The sequence below is a fragment of the Mesoplodon bidens genome (assembly GCF_964165515.1).
Source record: "Mesoplodon bidens genome assembly, chromosome: 1".
Classification (NCBI taxonomy): domain Eukaryota; kingdom Metazoa; phylum Chordata; class Mammalia; order Artiodactyla; family Ziphiidae; genus Mesoplodon; species Mesoplodon bidens.
Genome location: NC_138176.1, coordinates 183,936,642 through 183,957,613, shown reverse-complemented (window position 1 = coordinate 183,957,613; position 20,972 = coordinate 183,936,642). Strand labels below are relative to the sequence as shown.

The window sequence follows — 20,972 nt, the reverse complement described above, 5'->3', positions numbered from 1 at the left end:
ACAGTGCTTGACTCTTAGCAAGTACTCGATAGATATTAGATATTAATACCCACCAGGTGCCAGACTAGTTATTTTTACATGTATTTTGTCATTTAATCCTTATAACAGCCTAATCGGATCTATATTAATACTTCTTTTATCACCATTTTGCAGATGAGGAAGCTCAGGCTTAAAGAATTTAAGAACTTACCCTAAATCACTAGTAGGTAGTAGAGCTCAGATTCAAACCCAGGTGGTTCTGTTTCCACAGTCTAAGACATTTTCCACGACACTACACTGCCTTTATAGAAGACCATTTTGTTGTTATTTTTAGTAAGGATAAGAAAAAGAAATTCTGGTGTTTAAGAAAATAGTAGCAATGGGGGAGAAAAAAACCCAGGATTTTAAACCTCCACCTTAAGCAAGAGGCTTTAAAAAAAAAACCAACAAAACTAGCCTAAGAGAGTCCTCTGTTCTGAAAAAAAGTGCAAGAGAAATGGACATACATTCACATTCGCAATCAGGGCAGCTATGAACCCTTGAGTATAAAATGACTTATTATTTATCATTGAATTCCCAGCGGCTAATACTTTCTCAGTAAACGTTTGATAAATGTTTAGTGAATGAATTAAAACAACCTAAAAACAAAATGCCTCTGTTAGAGTTGGCAAAGTTTATATCATCTTTCCCAAACACTCTGTTGAACCTAAATAATTAAGCTTAATAGATTAAGTAAACTAGTATTATATTTACCACTCTGTGCAAGGCATTTTACTGAAAATTGCAGTTATATAATGTGTCCCTTTAAAAAAAAAAAGCACACTATACAGAGATCGTTTTTTCTTTTCCCCCTACATCTTCGGAAAGAGTTTATGATATGTAAACCTTTCACCTGGATTCTGTGAATGCTGTGAGCCTAATCTGGGAGTTCAGCTTCAACTGCTACCACTAAATCAGTCCTCAGAAAAAGAGGGATTTGTGGGACTTCCCTGGTGGTGCAGTAGTTAAGAATCCACCTGCCAATGAAGGGGACACGGGTTCGATCCCTGGTCCAGGAAGATCCCACATGCCGGGGAGCGACTAAGCCTGTGCGCCGCAACTACTGAGCCTATGCTCTAGAGCCCGCGCACCACAACTACTGAAGCCCGTGTGCCTAGAGCCCATGCTCCGCGACAAGAGAAGCCACCGCAATGAGAAGCCCGTGCACCGCAAGGACGAGTAGCCCCGCTCGCCGCAACTAGAGAAAGCCCGCGCGCAGTAATGAAGACCCAACGCAGCCAAAATAAATAAATAAATAGATAAATAAAGAGGAGTTTGCCTAGTGGGTATTTCCTCTCTTTGAGGTTTATCTCTGTTGGCAAAGCAAAGCCCCACTGGTATTTTGATCAGATAGGCAAGAACTTTAAATTTAAATTCCCTACAACCTCGAAAAAGGACCCATTAAAATGAAGACACATACAATGCTAAGGATATCGGTTAATATGTTACATAATCTTAAATAAATGAGATGGCTATCGCAAAAAATGCAAATAACTTTATCATTAACACCAAAACCACATATTTATCACAGTACATGGAATTATTAGCTGACATTTATTGAGTCCTTAACTAAGCTAAATACTTTCATTATCTAACTCAATCCTTACAACCACCCTATGAAGGAGATGTTTTATTCCTTTCCAACGTTTCCGGGTTCAGAGGCATTTAATAACTTGCCCAAGGTAACATAAACCTACAAGCAGAGATGGGATGTATACCCTTGTCTATCTCTAGGACTTAAGTTCTTCTTCTAATTGAGTTAATGCTTCTCATACAATAAAATACATGCCTTAAGTGTTCAGTTCCATGGAGTTAGATACTGTGTAACCATCATGCAAATCAAGACACAACATTTCTATGGCTCCAGAAAGTCTTTTCTTACCTCTTTCTAGTCACACTCTCCCCCACCCCGCCACCTACCCCAAGCAACAACTAACTTCTGTGGTCACAGATTAGTTTTGCCTATTCTAGTACTTCATAAATAGAATTGTTTGTGTATCCTTTTTGTGTCTGGCTCCTTTCAGTTTAACATAATGGTTGAGATTCGTCCTGCTGTTGTATGTATCACAAGTTCATCCCTTTTGATTGTCAAGTAGCATTCCATTAGTATGGCTGTACCACAGTTTATCCATTTTCTTGTTGATGGACATAGGGTTGTTCCCAGTTGCTGGTAATTATGAATAAGGTTGCTATGGCCACTCTGTCCAAGTCTCTTAGTGGACATTTGTTTTCATCAACTTGGGTAAACAGCTAGGCGTGGATATGCTGAGTCACAGGGTCGATGTATGTTTAACTTTACAACAAGACACAAGTTCTTAACCCCTGTACCCTACTCCCTCTGAATAGCACTAGCTTATTAACCTGTTTGATTTCTCCTTTAATACGACATGTTCCCTGAGGGCAGAGGACCCATCTCCAGTTGCTGGGCTACCTCCCACGTTTGCTGAACAAATGAAGACCACTGTTCATACTCCTATTCCTTCTTGGGCGTTACCATAGCATAAGAAAACATGCTTGGCATGCATGGAGAAATAGGACAAGCTGAAGGGTGTGAGGTGGAGTGAACAACTGCCCAGCCAGGAGACACTTGACTTCCCATTTTCTTTTTGACATGACCTTTCCTAGAAAGTGAACCCTTCCCACTGATCCTGCAGGGAGGGCGAGGGGTGGCTGCTCCTCATCAAGTGACCACGGAAAGGGAGGAAGGTGTCACTGCAATTGAGGTCACACAGTGGTTAGAATTACAGGATACTTCTGTCAAACAGGAGGGCGGAGGAAGCAGCAACCCATGAAACCCTGACCTTCTGAAAATCACCAGCAAAACAGCAGCACAGCTGGAGCTCAGGGGGGCAGCCTCCAATAGAAGTCACAGGAATACTTGGGGACACACGGACACACACACACACACACACACACACACACACACACACACACACACACCTACACACACCCCTTCCGGCTTTGGGAGGCAGAACTTTTAATTCCCATGAATCAATTCATTCATTTACTTTAAGTTACGGAACTTACACTATTCTCAACCTAGAACTCCTTAGAAAGTAAATAAATCATTGTTGGTTTTCTATCCATCAATAGAAAGGGACTGGCAAGTCCTGAAGATAATTTAAAATCTTTCTTACCAAAGGAGAATCTTTGTTTTACATCAAAATCAAAACAGGGCTTCGCCACATCCTGGGCTCAGGTGTTTTCGAGGCAATCTTTATTTCCTTTGGTCCCAGGTTATTGAGGACTGAAATTTGTTTAGAATTCCTCAATTTGGGGGTTCTGAGAGGTGACCTAGCCTTCCTTTATCCAAACAGTACTGCACTGAAGCCATCCTAGGCAGATGGATGTTTATCCTATTCTTAAAATCTCCAGGGAAGTAAATTCTCTACAACGTCCCTTGGTAACCTTCTCCAGGGTTTTATCAAGCGTACAGTGAGGAAGTTCTGATGCAGAAACCAATAAAAATATTAACTCTATGAGCCTAGCTACAAGCACTGGAAAGGGGTATGTGTCTGGGCACTTTGCCTTCATGGTAGAGATGTATTTACAAAACAGGCTATACAAACAGAAACCATTTGTCTAGAGCAGATGTGGGAAGTTGATTCAAGAGAAACTGCCACAATAAATTCTGTTTATTTGAACCATGAACCATGTGAATAAGTTATTGTTGGTTATAACATTTTCTAAAGTACAAATTTATTTCCTTGTCAATTCCTAATTTAAGCTCCTAAACCAGGTTTGTTAGCAATTTTTAAAAGTTCACAGCTGCAAAGTTTTCAAATCACTAGGCTTCCATGAAAAACTAGGCCTTAGCAAACAGAACGTAAATGTTATTGTTATAAACAGTTTACTTCCTTCTTAGTTCTGTATATTCCACCTTTTCTGCAGCAATCATGTAATATTTTTATAATGAAAAAAAGATTTTAAAAGACAAAAATTAACCATCAAAATTAATTAAAGTGTAAACCACCTTCTGGTGAGATTATTTGAGGGAAGATTTAGCCATATATCTGACCAATGTGCTTTTAATTAGAAACGATAATTTAGCCTTTAAATATTAACTAGCTAGAAATAGGAGACGCATAGAACCATCTTTAGAAGCCCCTGTGCTAAGATTCCCTGCTGCACTCTGATGTCTCACAGCAATCTCTCCATGGAGATTATATGCATGTGGGCTCCCATTCCCTTCCTCTCAAAAGCCTCCATGCACAGAAGTGTACCACAATACTAAGATTAAAATAAACAAACAAATAAATAAGTAACGCCGAAATACATCGGAGAGAAAGAGATGGTCACACTCCACCCTAACTCCCACCGGATGCTGGATGTATTAAAATTTTATAACCTCTCTCCCACTCCTCAGCAAAGCACTTTTAATCTCTCTGGGAACTCAGGGTAAAGCATGTGTCAGGTATAATTTCATTTTCATGATTTAAGTTTTGCTGCATGACAGTAGAACACAACTTTAAAAAGAAATCGCCTTAAGATCTGGAACAAGTGGAAGGGGGGAGGGGCAGGCATGCCCCTCAAAAGCACACTTGGGATCTTTCCTACGGAAACAAATCCAGTAACATTAAGAAAGGCAAGTCGTTCTAAACTCAATAGGAGCCCTCGTGGGAAGCAATTTATCAAAATTAAAATATTTCACAGATCATTTCTTCTGAAAAGTTTTCGCGCTGTCAATAATGTGCAATTCTTTTCCTCTTGGAGTGGCACTTTCTGCCTTCCTAACAAAATTTTTAAAAAAAGAAGAAAAAGGCCAAGGCCCACGAGTGTCAAGAGACCCTCGGAGCGCGCCACCGCCCCCCCCCCCATCAGGCCGGCAGCTGGCAGAGAAAGCCCGCCCGGGGACCCATCCTCACAGGCAGGATTTTCCAGAGTCGCCGCAGGGACCGAAATAGACACCCTTTAGAAAACAGACGGCCGGGCCCCCGCCCTCCCTCCCCCCCGGGCCAGGGGAATTGGACCCGAGCCCCGCACTCACCGTCGCCGCTGGTCGAGCGGCCGCCGCCGCCTCCCCCCGGGGCCGCGCGGGGCTCCGGGCCGACGCCAAGTTCAAACCTCGCCGCCGCTGCGAGGAGGCGGCGCGGGGCATAGTCTGCTGGGCTCGGCCGCGCTCAACAATGGGCGGCTCGGCCGCACCCGGCGCGCTGCGCCCCGGCTACAGCGGCTGCGGTGCGGCGGGCCCGGGGCGCGCGGCTGCTGGGGGTGAACCCATGCGAAGGGCCCGGAGGGTGCGGGGTGGGGGGGAACCCGACCACTAGGCCTCCCCGGCCGCGGGGGCCGCGCTGGAGGATCCGCGCTCGCTCGGCGCTCGCCACCAGGTAATCCCACAGGAAGCCTCCCTGATTGGTCCGGACGCTCAGGACGGGATTTGCATTTCAATGGCAGCTGCTGGCTCCCTAAGGTTTGAAAACGGATTCTGGGCTGTGAGAGTCGGGCTCCGCTAGCCCCTCCGCAGTCAGCGTCCTCGGGCCCTCGTGGTATTAAGGGGACCGGCGCACACACTCTCAGGCCCTGCTTTATCGGTTCACAGTCAGAAAGGTGTCTTAACTCCACCTCCCCGCCCATTTTGAAATGAAGAGGGAGCCAAAAGAAAAAGAGCCACTTCAAGAAGCCCGCGCTCGCGTTTCAGGGGCTATATAGTTAGTAATTGATCAAATGAAGCACGAATGAAGAAGCAAGGTAAAAAGTTCACATCCTTTTTTTTTTTTTTTAAAGCACCTCACATTACAAGGAAAGTAACCATCCACGGAGAGTGTGTCCTTTTTCAGTATAAATCAACCAGAGAATTTCAGGTTGTTGCTGAACGATAATGATGTTGAAACCTCCCTTCCCAGTTCTTTTGTTTCCAGGAGCATCTTCTCTAGATGAGAGACAGGTGATTATTCAGTGGTTATGACTGTGATCTTTCAGGAAATTTTGGATTCAGCTTTGCAAACTTCGGGGTCTTAGGCAATTTGTACATTTGCATTTGTTTTGCATTAGGATAAGATAGAGGTGCCCATCTAATATTCTTAAGGAAGCTATGTGCTATTTTCAGCTTCATCTTTCTTCAAAGGCTTTTCCAGCCTCTTTCAAGGGAGGTAAGATTTTTTTTTTTTCCTAGAGAGTACCTTTCTTAATTACTTTCACATGTCATCTCCAGAGATTAAAATAACAGTAAGGTTTGAGATTGGCTTCATTACTTCTCAAGCAGAATGCCTGTTAAAATTTCAGGTTCTATATTTAAGGTGATACACATATAGACACAGAAAAGAGAATGCCTAATTAGGTAGGAAGTAGAAGCCTCAGTTCCCATAGAGTTAATATTATTTGCCTTTACTGTGTTCTTTGTAATATCCCGGCAGAATGCAAAGCCATTAGGGGTTACAGCAACAACTAAATAGGCCTCTTTACAGATATCTTCATGGCCAGGCTCCCCCTCCCCAAGGTATTATCTCCCTTAAAATTGTATTTTGGGGCTTCCCTGGTGGCGCAGTGGTTGAGAGTCCGCCTGCCGATGCAGGGGACGGGTTCGTGCCCCGGTCCGGGAAGATCCCACGTGCCGCGGAGCGGCTGGGCCCGTGAGCCATGGCCGCTGAGCCTGCGCGTCCGGAGCCTGTGCTCCGCAACGGGAGAGGCCACAACAGTGAGAGGCCCGCGTACCGCAAAAAAAAAAAAAAAAAAAAGTATTTTGTTTTCACTGTGGTATCACGAGCATGTACAAATATATATATATACCTGCCACACAGCCAGAGAGAGGTACCCACACACATTGTTGCTAGACGTAAGAAGCAGGGAGGCGAATGTTGCCTGTCCTGTGTCCTAATGTCCTGTAGGAATCTAGTTTTAGGTGGAAGCAGGTGATGGTCATAACTTAAGCTTTAAACAACGTGGTCAGTCCTTACAGCTTAGCAAGCATATTGCCGCTGCCACCATGTTGAGGAAGTAAAAAGTATCAGCTGAGGACACAGCCAGGAGCTCGGTAGGCAGAATAGATAAGACCTCCTCTCCTGCTGCTGCTTTATCTTGTTTTCTAAGTGCTCAGGGTCAGGTGAAATCTCATAAGGGGGGACCAGATCCCTCCACTCCTGCGTGAAACATCACTTTAAATTGGTGATTCAAAACACACTTTGGCCATAGAAAATAAACTTATGGTTACCGAAGGGGAGGGTGGGGAGGGATAAATTAGGAGTTTGGGATTAGCAGATACAAACTACTGTATATAAAATAGGTAAACAAGAAGGTCCTACACGATAGCACAGGGAACTACATTCAATATCTTGTCGTACCGTATAACCTATACAAAACAGAATCACTTTGTTGTACACCAAAAACTAACACAACATTGTAAATCAACTATACTTTAATTTAAAAAAATGTTTTAAAAGTACTTTGGATCCAACTTTTAGCTCCTGCACAGCCTGTATTATACCAGTGAAATCCATCACTACCATGGGAAGTCCCTGGGCTTCCACGGTACCGCAGATTCTGGAAAAATACTTTTTTTTTTTTTTTTTGCGATACGCGGGCCTCTCACCGCTGTGGCCTCTCCCGTTGTGGAGCACAGGCTCCAGACGCGCAGGCTCAGCGGCCATGGCTCACGGGCCCAGCCGCTCCGCGGCACGTGGGATCTTCCCGGACCGGGGTACGAACCCGTGTTCCCTGCATCGGCAGGTGGACTCTCAACCACTGCGCCACCAGAGAAGCCCTGGAAAAATACTTTTTACTTGTATCTGCAATTTAGAGGCATCGTCAGGTACTTGTAGATGAAAGGAAAACAAACTGTCTTGTGGGATCAAAGGTGAGACTGGAAATGAAAAAATCTCCACAGCAATACAAAATTATACGAACTTCTCTCTGCATGAGGTAGGGGCAAGTTCCCTCAGCTGGTGCCTCAGTTGTCCTACAAAATGGTCCATCCCTTCCTTACATACCATAAATGATAAATGACCATGAAATAGACATATCAGGTGCATGTATGGATGAATGCCAAGATAGTTTCTGTCAAGTCACGCTGCCCTTTAGTTCCTGCATCAAGACTACTCTCAGAAATGCTGCATCACACTAGAATCCAAAATGTTTTATTTTTCCAATAAAAACAGATCTATTGATCAAAAAATAAAGCTTTAAAAAATGCTAAAATCTTTTATGAGGAGGTAACAAATAGGAAAAGTACACAACCTTATCTTAGAGAAAGGGTGTGCATGGCCAGTCAGCAACCTGCTGTTTGCATACTTTGTCTTTTGTTTAAAGTCATGGTTTCTTTTTAATTTATTTGTTTTTATTTTTTTATTTATTTTTGGCTGCGTTGGGTCTCCGTTGCTACGCGCGGGCTTCCTCTAGTTGCAGAGAGGGGCTACTCTTCATTGTGGTGTGCAGGCTTCTTATTGCGGTGGCTTCTCTTCTTGCAGAGCATGGGCTCTAGGCGTGCGAGCTTCAGTAGTTGTGGCTTGCAGGCTCTAGAGCATAGGCTCAGTAGTTGTGGTGCACGGGCTTAGTTGCTCCGCAGCATGTGCGATCTTCCCGGATCAGGGCCTGAACCCGTGTCCCCTGTATTGGCAGGCGGGTTCTTAACCACTGTGCCACCAGGGAAGCCCCATGATTCTTTTTTTAAACATCTTTATTGTGATATAATTTACGTACCGTAAGATTTACACTTGGAAAGAGGCACATTTTTGCCCTTCCCCTCCCCAAGTCTTCTCTGATGCTGGAGAAGGTGGTGGGAGGAAAAGACCAGAGACACGGGAGCAAGTCCCTGGCAGCGTGGGGACCACAGCACTCACCTACACAGAGACATACCAGACAGGGGTGCGTGGAGGGTGCAACCAGGTGGTGATGGGAGAGGGGTCATGAGTCTAAAGGAGGGCTGAAGGGCTTCCCTGGTGGCGCAGTGGTTAAGAATCTGCCTGCCAATGAAGGGGGCACGGGTTCGAGCCCTGGTCAGGGAAGATCCCACATGCCGCAGAGCAACTAAGCCCATGCGCCACAACTGCTGAGCCTGCGCTGTAGATCCCGTGCTCCACAACAAGAGAAGCCACCGCAATGAGAAGCCCACGTGCCGCAACAAAGAGTAGCCCCTGCTCACCGCAACTAGAGAAAGCCCACCTGCAGCAACGAAGACCCAGCGCAGCCTAAAAAATAAAAAAATAAAAAGGCTGGAGACAGGACTGGCCCCTTAGGCAGCCAGCACGGGCATTGTATGCACTCATCGGCCAAATCATTTTCCCCCATCTCACTTAAATATTTCAACCTACAAACCCAAATTTAAGTTTGAGTTAAATATGATAACCTAAAAATATTTAAAATCATATTAGACTATTCTAATTGAGGACCTGGCATAGTTCAGAATGATCTGATTCATACTGTATACACATTTAGAAGTTTGTTTTTCCACTATAATTGTCAGGTCTTATTACTAAGGAGAAACTGTGAGAATGAATATCTTTTTCAAATAAAAAGCTTAAGAAATTTAGGATGACTTCCATATGCTATAAATTCCAGCTTCAGCAGTTATTCTTTGAATTATTTAATTTCAATTAGTCTAACACATTTAATTAATTATACCTTTAAAGAAACTACATATAGAAATCATATACGTGATTCAGATTTTGAATTTTTTTTCACAAATTTAGCTTCTTTTCTATATTACGGTAGTAAGTTTTATAATATATGTTGTACTTTATTAAATTTCACTTAGAAATAGTCTACCATTACTTTCACACTTTAGAATATGAAACTAAATTTCACTTAGAAATAGTCAACCATTACTTCTTACCAATTGTTTGGCCTTCTTTCTATTATTCCAAATAAATAATGTTTTCTTGTGAAAAATATAACTATTTGACACATAAGAGCCTTTGCTAAATAACAACAACAACAACAAGCTCTTGCCACAGCTATACAATAAATTCCCTGGTTCATCTGTGCTCTTCTTTTGGTAGTTGACATCTTAGAAGAACAATGTCAACATCTGTTGAATATTGAAAATCAGTTCTAGGGACTATTTAATGGCCAATATAAACACAATCAAGAAAAAATACACTTGAAGGACTTCCCTGGTGGTTCAGCGGTTAAGACTCTTCGCTCCCAATGCAGGGGGCCCGGGTTCAATCCCTGGTCAGGGAACTAGATCCCGTGTACCACAACTAAGAGCCTCCATGCCGCAACTGACCATCCTGCATGCCACAACTAAGACCCGGCACAGCCAAATAAATAAATAAATAGAGAGAGAGAGAGAGAGAGAGAGAGAGAATACACTTGAAACACAGATGATTTGCTTCAGAGAGAAAATATTAGGAAGAACATATGGGGTGCTTCCTTCTCAAGTGGGTATTTGGGTTTAGTGTGAACTTTTTATAACTTCTAATGTAGTACTCACTTTGATAAATATTTTGATTTTTTTGAACTGCTCACAGAAAAATGTGAAAAACAAGTGAATAACCATCCTACTGAATAAAATGTTAAAATGGAATTTGAAAGTAAGGAAATGCATTTAAGACTGCTTCAAACATGGGAAATAATTTATTTCATGAAGTGATGATTGGAACATGAAAGGGGAATACCCTATAATTTCTTTCAGCTTCTCAGAGTTAGTTACCCCTCTATCACAGACCTTTCTAGTAAATAGCCCACTGAGCCTGCAAGTCCTCTGTGCTGACACCTTCCTTTCTCTCCTTACTTAAGGCATCGTCTGCTGCTAGCAGCTGATTCATATTGACAAGGGCACTTCTGTGTTTCCTGCTGTTCTTTTAGCCCCAGGACCACGGTCCTAAGTAAAGGCCTTTATGCAACCTGGTTATTACCCATAAAGTTACTTAGAATCTTGCAAAGGTCAGAACCCAAGGAAAAGAGAGAGGAGGACTAGTTAGGCAAATGTTCAGTCACTATTTGCGTCACTGCAAATGCATGTTAGTACAGCACTCAACAGCAGCGTGCATGGCTTTGTGGGTCAGATTTGGGATCCAGCATCAAAACTGTATAGGTCTAAACAGAAGCAAAAAGGAAGAACAGAACAACAACAGAACTAGCAGAATAAGACTTGAAGGGATAGCTTTCGACAGTGAAGGTAGTCAGCAAGTATTTGTCCTCATGGAAACATAGGAGACAAAGGCCATTTTCAGTGTTATGGGCTGAGGGGGGTTACTGATTAAGTAACAGTCACTTAGGTCAGCAGCTTCAAGTCATCCAGCAGACAAGGATTGACAGCATTCTCTTTGGAAGGTCTTGGTTGAAAGACTAGAAGTGCATCCTGGAGATTGGAGCAGCCTAAATATTCATATAAAAAATGGTCAAATTAATTGTGAAGCATAACATGCAGCATTTAAAAGAAAAGAGGTGGACCTATAGGTAAGGATGTGGAGAGAGGTCCAGATCATTAAGTGAAAACCTCATCATAGCGTAGGAGTCACAGAAACATCTATGTGGTGACCTAGCGGGGAGACAGGCTCACGCTTTCAGCAATCCTCCCAATCCAGAGTGATCCAGGAGAGGCAGAATGTTTCTGGTAAAGCCAAGAGGGCATAGGTGCTAGATGGATCTGAGGAGGCTGCAGACACCACCATCCCAGCTTGAATGTGATCAGACATGTCAGATACCAGCATGAGGAGATGATGACATGGAGACCAAAGGTGCAACTTTACTCGACTTCCCTGCAACACACGCGTGGGTGCATGCACAGACACACACAGAAAAACACACACACAGACACACACACACCTGGACCCTGCCTAAGCACGTTACAACTCAGCAACAACCCTAGGAGCTGGAGGAGACTGACTGGCTGATATTTTTTCCTTGCTGAATGAGGTCTCAACACAGAAACTATAGTCAGTCTTTTAAAAAATGAAAGATATTTTCTCCCATAATTGTGTCTATGGCTCAATGACGCACTTAGAATAATGCCTGGCATAAAGTAAGTGCTTATTCAATGTTAGCTCACTAATTAGGCTGCTCTTATAATCACCATTAACTTTGTATAGAGGAGAATGATGATTATGTTAGAGAATTATGGTAAAATCTTCAACTCTGGGTATTCATTTCAATTTTGGTCACCAAGCAAAATTTCAGGGGAGAAAATCCACTTTGTAAATTCACTTGTAAAAAGTACAGGTCAAGCACAATTCAAACAACGAAATCTCACTGGCTTAAAAGTGATTGTAGTTGTTTGTGCTGGCGAAAGAGTTTTCCCTTTTCAACCCCGAAGCTCTGAACGGGGATGATGTGAACTGCAAACAGCTGCCGCCTCCCATCAGCGGCAGCAACCTTCCGGAAGAAGGTGAAGTGTGCTTGGTATGTGAAGGGCATTTGACTCTGGGGAAAAGACATGTGATCTAGGTGACAATGAGGCCTGAGGGCCCAGAACCCTGAAAGGTAAAACTCCAGAAGTGACAGGTCCTTAAGAGCATGGGTTGAACTGGAGTGCATTCACATACCGGTATGTCCTTGTCACTGGGAAAGTGGAGAGGTGGCATGGGCAAGGGCATTCAGGGCAGAGCCAGCCAGCATTCTCAGCCTAACCTGGGCCTGCGCAGAGGTGTGAACATTATTTTCCGTCAAGGGAACTGAGTGTCTGAATTGATAATGGCCAAGAAGCATAAGAACTGAGGATTGTAATCTTTTCTGGGACATAATCCAAAATGTTCTGATGGAAGCTATAAACTTTTTTTTCTCTTTCCAGAAAAAATATGCCTACGTGTCTGAAGATATAGATGAAGATAAATAAGGAGTTGGGGGAGGTGTGAGGAAGGGGAAGCATCACCAATTTAGGGACAGAACTCAGTGCAATTTCTGTCGTTGGTTTGCAGCTTGTATTTTAAGAAGAACTGCTTCCTCATCTGAGAGCCTGCACGGTGACCAGGTGGGGAGAAAGAGCCACTGAGATAGTGCAGGAGATGAGAGATAAAAAGGAAGAAAGACTGGGCAGAGTAGACTTGGAATGAAAACAGCTGCATGCCTAGGGGGCCGTCGGTGGAGGGGCTTAAGGCTGAGCTGAGGTATCTGAATCTGATCATATGTAATACATAAGGAGAAAGCAGAACTGGAAATAGAGATAGGTGAGACTGTCGTAAACTGGCATACAAATTGAACAAATGGTTTACAGAAATCTGTCTTAATGTCTAAAAGCATCATGTTATTCCACTGCTTACAAACCTCTGACTTATTTATCGTAAAGAGCCGCTTCTCTGACCAAGAGAATTCATTAAAGAAACCAACAGTGATTTCTTCGTAACGATACAAAAATCAACAAAACCAAAATTACTTCTTTTTTTAATTGCTCATTGATTTGGCATTTCTGGTCTTTCCATTATATCAGAATTTTAGGCCTTTCAAAAAGGACATCTCATGAATCTTATTCATAGCATCAAGGCATCTATTCTACTAGCTAGGTTTTCTTCCTAAGATTGTGTTATGTGAATCTTGAATACACATAAATATTTTAAATATTTAAATGACATCAACATTGCCATACGCTGCTTTAAGAACAACCCAAGGTGCTACAGAAGTGTAACTTCAAGAGATAAAACAAGAAAAGTTGCTAAGGTAAGACCAATTGGAATTTTTGAAATGTAAATGACTTGCTTTGATGATTTACTGCTACTGAAATTTAGACAACATGGTATTTAATGTCTACATATTTTTCAAAAGGAGTTCAATCCTATTTGGTGCTTAAGGTTTAAAAAAAAATCACCTTATCCTCATTTGTAAACTTATTTTTGAAAATAAAATTTTCCACTAGCTAATTGGCAGCTTCATTGGTCTTGAAGTATTAGCATCTTTGGCTCTCAAAATAAAAACAGAGAAATTAAATGTAGCTGCTGTTTACTTTTTTGGCCATCTCACTTTAACTATTGACTTAAGCCAATTCGTCTCCTCTTATTTTTTTAAAAACCTACAACAATGTGCTTTAAGAAAAGATTCTAGCCTCCAAACACCATAATAGTTCATTTTCTAGGATCTTTTTCATTTGCCTCAAGTCACACAGTTTTATTTTATACTTTCATATGTAGATTCCAGCAAGAGGAAAATTTTTCTCTACTTTGCAGCTTATTTGCTTTTAAGCACAACTTTCTCCCAGTAGGTATTCATGAAACTGTTCTCCAAGCCGGATGTCAGCGTATTCCTATTCCACAGGCATTAGTGCTCCTGCCTAGGAACCAGAAGATAAGATGGAAGAGAAAATTTCTTTTTAAAGCTCTTGTAATCAGCACCTTTGGGAGGTGTCCAAAGTGTGGTTTTATTGGCCAAAGGCAATAAGATAGCAGGGTCCTGGCAAGTTCTCGCAGGCTGTTGGCTGCCATTTCTCAGTGGTAGACCAGAAAGAGCTGAGCGTAGCCTATCAGTAATAGTAACAGTCACCATTTATTTTGTGCCCAGTATTAGTTTTACACATGCCTCAGGATTCACATAATTTATTTCTAATTTTTACAATAATACTTCAAGGTAGCTATTACTAGTCCTCTTTTATAGAAGAGAAAATGAAGCTCAGTTTTATGTAACTTGCCAAAGTCAACAGTGTAGAAGGGGCAGAATGAAGAATCAAAGCAGTTGCCTGACTCCACAGCCCGGGCCTTGTTCTCACCATCCTGCATGACCAAGAGAATGCAGGCTAAACCCCTTTAATCCGAGGACGAGGTTTTGCTGTCTCCTAGAGGATGAAGGAAAGTGGGCACATCTATTCTCTGTAGGCAAAGACTTCATTGCCATTCAGAGCACCAAGAAAAAGAAAGCTACTTAAAAATGCTTTTTGCCTATATGTCTAATGGAGGATGAGCAAAGCCCCAGATCTCTCCAGAATGCTCTTCTTTTTCCTGGGTAAATGGAAAGTTACTATATTTTTCCCTTAAAAATTGTTTTTTCCCAAATGAAGGGCACTTAACTTTGCCTGATTCCATCCATACTTACTCGGCTGTCAATGAGTCCAATAATTACCATTTTGCAAACACTCCTTGGTTTCCCTCTTTGGCACTTTACTCACATTTTCCGTTGTCTGGGTGGAGATTCCTTCCTCAACCCCAATCTCTACTAAGGAAATTCTAGCCAACCTCCCAGAACCTGCAAAACGTATTCCTTTCTCAATGAAACTTCTCTGATCCTTAACCAAATGCAACTTCTCCCTCCTCTGAATGTTCAAAAATACATCATTCAATCATCTTCTATAGCGCTTATCACATTTTACCTCGAATAGAGCTATTGGTGCCATTAAACAAAAATCTCCCCTCCTAGACTAGGTGTGTCAGGAAAGGGATTATGCCTCCTTCATCTCTGATGCCCAAGGTGCACAGCACATGTTGATATTGGGTGAATTAATGTTTCCAGGCCATTATACCCATGCCTGTCATCTCATTTTTATGAGTCCAGGTTGTCTTTGTCCCTCTTTGTTTATGTAAGTCCTAGTCTTTTAAAACCTTTCCCCAACCTGTCTAGCTTTCCCCCCAAATCCTGGAATTTGTGAACTAAATTTTTGGTGCCTATATATGGCTTTGAAGCATTATTTGTTTTATTATGTGTATGCCCTATATTATATGTACTCCTGGGGCTAATGTCTATCTATGCTATTATTGATATTAATAACGATTTTCATTTAATGAACACTATGTCACAGGCACTCTGCTAAGTGCTTCATCTATCTTATCATATCCCTTATAGAACTTTCAAAAGGGTCCCCTGACTTTGTTCCTTAGCCTGTATCAGCCCTCAGCCTTCTCTACTGTAATATACTCCAGGGTTTTGACAACCAGACCGACAGTAAGACTCTAGAAGGCAGGGACCACATCTTTCTTACTCATGTCTATTGCAGTGCATGGTAGAGAATAGATCCCCAATTTATGTTCTATAGAGTTTTAGAACTACACTGACTTCACAAAACAAAGAGTGCTTTAAAACTTGTTTTTAGACATACCAGTGGAAATTTCATATTACTAATTATCAAGTAAGAATCTTTTCCCTATCAGTGCTGGAACTACCAGATTAAGAATTCTGCTATTAAAAAAAAAAATCCAACGTGAGATCCCAACTCTTCATTAAATGGATGAGTTTTAGGCAAAAGAATGAAAGCCTGTGCTAAGTGTCCTGACTTCAAGCTTCCCTCTGCTCCCTGTCTGCACCCCATCTTGTTTATCTCTGGTCTATATTTGCATTTGTGTCTGAAGACAGCATTGGTCTCCTCTTCATGAGCTGGAATGAAAAGATCTGATGGGAAAAAAGTTTCCCCCACAGGAAACTGTCTGAGCCAGAGATTTACATCCTGGTTTTCTTATTAACCAACTGCCAGGCTTCAGAAAACTGGAGCCAACCCAAGTGGGGACCCTGGCAGCTGGTGTGAAGCGTGAGACCAGTTGCTAGAGAGTGGGGGAAAGGGGGAGGATGTAGGTTGGAGGGAAGAAATGGCTTCTGGAAATTTACGTATGCTCCTGGCAAGGAGGATGGTTCTATGTGATCAGAGGCCAACTCACCCTTGATCCCCACGTTAGGGGAGAGTCAGAGAGGCCTCTCTGCTGAGGGTTCAAGGATAGGATTTGTTTCCTCCTTCTCCTATCTTAGAATGTGTAGGAGAGAGGAAAAGATGAGTAACCCAGAGAAATGTAAACAAGTAATCACTGTTCATGGAAAACAGGTATCTCTTACATTACATAAGAAACACTTAAAAGTTTTGACTTCCTGACATGTGAGGTAATGAGGACATCATACAGAATCAGAAGACGCCATCATTTTAATTCCAATTTAAAAACAACAGTAAAGGGGGAAAATGGAGAGTTGTCGTTTCATGGGTATAGAGTTCCCATTTTGTAAAATGAAGACATTCTAAAGATCTGTTGCACAACAATGTGACTATACTTAACACATTGAACTGATACTTTATAATGATTAAGATGGTAAATATGATGGCATGTATGGGTTTTTTTTTTACCACAATTAAAACTTTGAAAACTTAAAAAAAAATTAAAGAACAAAAAAGAAAAAGAAAATAACCAAATATATTCCAAAGTGAAAAATACATTACTGCTCCTTGGGCTGCCCTCTCCCCCCTTTTTTTCTCTTAGCAAGCTGCTTCGTAGTTATACATAAATATTCTTTCTCTTTATGTGGACAGAAGGGGAGAAAAGAGAAATATATAAGCATTTGCAGAAGCAGAGAGGAAAACTGTGGATCTTCCTCTTTCTTTGGAGGAACATATCTTTTTGAACCACCGGCCAATAGGATATTTTAAAAATTACATGTGTATAATGGGTAATGGCAAAGAAGCTTTTTTTTTTTTTTTTTTTTTTTTTTGCGGCACGCGGGCCTCTCACTGTTGTGGCCTCTCCCGTTGTGGAGCACAGGTTCCAGACGCGCAGGCTCAGCGGCCATGGCTCACGGGCCCAGCCGCTCCCCGCGGCATATAGGGATCTTCCCGGACCAGCGCGCGAACCCGCGCCCCCTGCATCGGCAGGCGGACTCTCAACCACTGCGCCACCAGGGAAGCCCGGGAAAGAAGCTTTTTAAGTCCAAAGAACAGACAACATTAAGCCCATACTACTCAATTCCAAATCAAAAGTCTGATACTCATAGAGCTAACAACTGAGGACACTCAAGCCGACAGGCAAAATTAGGAACCCAACTCAATTTCCTTCCTAATTCTTCTTCCTATCCCCCAACCCCACCCTGTTTTTTCCTTTCTTATCCAGTTGGGGGGCTAAGCTGTTTATATTGACTGATTTAATTTAGGGAAGGGACTGTTTTTGAATCTGGCCTGGCTTGTAGTTTTTCTTTTGGAGATGGGTGTTTGTTGATCAAAGCCACAAAAAACAATGTTGTTTTAATTTATGCTTCCTTTAGTTCTGCAAATTTGGGGAGGAGGGTTTTTTTTTTTATAAGAGGTAATGAGGCAGAATCCTCTAATGGCAAGGATATCTTTCTCACCAAATTAAAACCCATGTATGCTTTAAAAAAACAATGGGTTTAAATAAAAGTAGCTTTTCTTCAGAGAGTAAATAAATTTTAAAGTAGGAAACTTCCCACACAGTTTGGGCTTACTGGTCCTATCAATACAGGCTGGGGAAGGGAGTAAACAGGATATTTCCTTTTTTTCGTTTTTGTCCCTAACTTGAAGTGACAGAATAATTTACAGTAAGAAGAGTCTGATCAAAACATTTAAGATGTATGCCTGCTAAAGCAATAACCTTACATGCCAGAAGCAGGGATAGAATTTTTTCTGTTTTATTTCTCTCTGAAAATATATTACCTTAGTTTATTTTAGCTAAATGAGCTCAGAACTTCATTAATATTAGTCCCATGTATACAATGAGACCCAAAAATTTTGCTATGTTTTATTTTTTTAAGAGGGACCAATCATCTTGACATTCTCATGATATCCTTAATGGAAATAGTATGTAAAGCTTACGTTTCCCAGATCAGAACTCTGAAAAACACTCTTTCCCTTAAGTGTGGAGGCCATAGCATCACACAAATAAGAAAAGTCAACACCAGCTAAACCTGTCTCTCCCTGATGTTCCTTTCTGGGTGTTCGTGCATCTAAAATGCATGTTTTATTGAGCAACTAGTATACCATGGGCACTGTGTGATGGAATCTGTGGCAGGCTGGAGGAACATAGGGAGGCATCCTAAACTGGAACTGAGGGATTATGACAGGATTCTAAACTGAGGTCTAGAGAATGAATGGGAGCTAGCTGGGCAAAGAGAATGGAGGGAAGAGAGCCCAGCAAGACCAAGGAATGGAAAGAAATCAGTATGGCTGGAGGAGAGTACAAAAAAGGAAGTGGCAAAGGGGGCTGGACACAAAGGCCTGGGCAGGAGTTTGAAGTTTATCTAAGCAGTAATGGGAAGGCATTGGAAGTTTTTAAGTAGAGGGATGAGATCAGATTTGCATTTCATTAGGATTGCTTTGCCTGCAGTGGCCACCAGTGGGAGGGGGGCAAGGCCAGTGACCAGTTAGGACACGGCCACAGGAGTATAGCCTGAAGGTGATAGTCCTTCCACCCCAGAATGTAAGCTCGACGAGGGCAGGGCTTTTTGCTTGGTTTACCTACTATACCTCAAGCACCTAGAACAGAGTGTGGCACCTAATAAGTGCTCAAATATTTGTTGAACAAATAAATAAATAGGCTGAAGTAGGATAATGAAGAGAGGATTCAAGAGAGGGGTCGATAGGGAGAACAACTAGGAAGCAGAGTGAATAGGCCTTGTTAATCTTTTGTGAAACCTTTAAAATCTCTTTCCTGATATAAAGTCATGCTTCTTTGCATCTTTTCCATAGTAAATCTATTTGATTCAATGAAAAATATCTAAGTTATTTCCCAAATAAAATGCTAACTTTTTTAAAGTGTGTAAATGAGTGATTTTTAGTAAATTCACAGAGTTGTGAATTTACTCAATCCATTGCCATAATCCAGTTTTAGGACATTTTCATCACCTCAGAGAGTTCCCTTATGCCTAATCCCTGCTCTCACCCCCAACCTCAGGCAACTCGTGATCTGCTGTTTGTCTCTATAGATTTGCCTTTTCTAGATATTTCAAATAAGTGGACTCATATAATATGTAATCTTTTATGCCTGGCTTCTTTCACTTAACATAACGTTTTTGAGGTTCTGCTATGAACATTTGTATACACGTCTTTGAGTGGACAGACAGAGGCCCTGTTAATTTGGATTACATGTAGGAGGTGGTGAGAAAAATGAATGACTCAAGGAAGATGCCCAGACTTCGGGCTTGGGCAGCTGGATGGATAATGACACAATTCACTGAAATGGGGAAGAACAGATGAGGAGCAGCTCTAACCGGAAAGATGACCTCAGTTTTGGGCAAATGCCTGGGAGAGAGAAGTGGGTATGCCTAGTAGGCAGGCAGACACATGGGTCTGGAAGGTTAACTTCCTCAAAATGTCTATCAAAGCCCCCTTTATTTTGAGCAGCCTGTTTCATGTTTAAGACTTATTTCTCAGGCATAATAAAAGCAATTCTCTGTAACTTTGGCTCTTCTCTATATAAATCTGACCAAAGAAGAAATTCAGAAAACATCGCATCAAATACTCACTTTGCATAATAATTATAATAATATCTTCTATTTGTTCAGCATTTTTTAATTGTGGTAAAATACACATAAAATTTACTATCTTAACCATTTTTAAGTGTATAGTTCAGTGGCATTAAGTACATTCACATTATTGTGCTGCCATCACCACCATCCATCTCCAGAACTCTTTCATCTTTCCAAACTGAAACTCTTGTACCCATTAAACACGAATTCCTCATCCTCCTGCCTCGCAGCCCCCGGCAACCACCATCCTACTCTCTGTCCCTATATGAATTTGACGGCTCTAGGTACCTCATATAAGTGGAATCATACAGTATTTGTTCTTCTGTGCCTGGCTTACTTCACTTAGCATAATGTCAAGGTTCATCCATGTTGTAGCACATGACAGGATTTCCTTCCTTTTAAAGGCTGAACCATATTCTGTTACATTTTGCTTATCTATTCATCTGCCAATGGACACTTGCTTCAGTCGCTTCTACCTTTGGTTACTGTAAATAATACCCCTATGAACATGGGTGTACACATATCTTTTCCAGTCCTTGCTTGCTCAGCATTTACTTTCAAGGAATTTCAAGATATAAGAGTTGGAAGATCTTTGCTAGACTTTAACTCAGGCAAGCTGTAATACATCATCACTTGAATAACAGGTGCTCACATGATCAGTTTAGGATCATAATTACAAATATCCACCTGCACTGAGTGAGGCCACCAGAATGTTCTCCAGCTTTAAGAGACAATGGGTGTCACTGGACTTTTCTTAAACTCTAGACCTACAGTGCAGCAAATTGCTTTTTTTCCCCTTTTTTATGATTTTGGTGATACCACTTTGAATCAACCAAAACTTGAGATCCAAGTCCCTTATAAAATTCTTTCTTTTCCCACTCATCCATGGGGTCCTGAAAGTGACCCAGTTCTCTTTGCTTTTGTGATAAAAGTGT

The 20,972-nt window shown here is 41.8% G+C and overlaps 1 protein-coding gene across 5 annotated transcripts in view; it reads right to left on the bottom strand.

The window, feature by feature from the left end:
* The window catches only part of SHROOM3 (shroom family member 3), a gene marked incomplete at its 5' end in the record, with an annotated part of 316,716 nt that overhangs the window by 74,381 nt on the left and 221,363 nt on the right, over positions 1–20,972 (bottom strand). Inside the window, one exon of one of the 5 annotated variants that reach the window (XM_081248841.1) lies at positions 5,006–5,083. The exons of the other annotated variants lie outside the window; for them this stretch is intronic. Of the gene's footprint in view, positions 1–5,005; positions 5,084–20,972 lie in introns of those variants that run through there. 5 annotated transcript variants of the gene reach the window in all.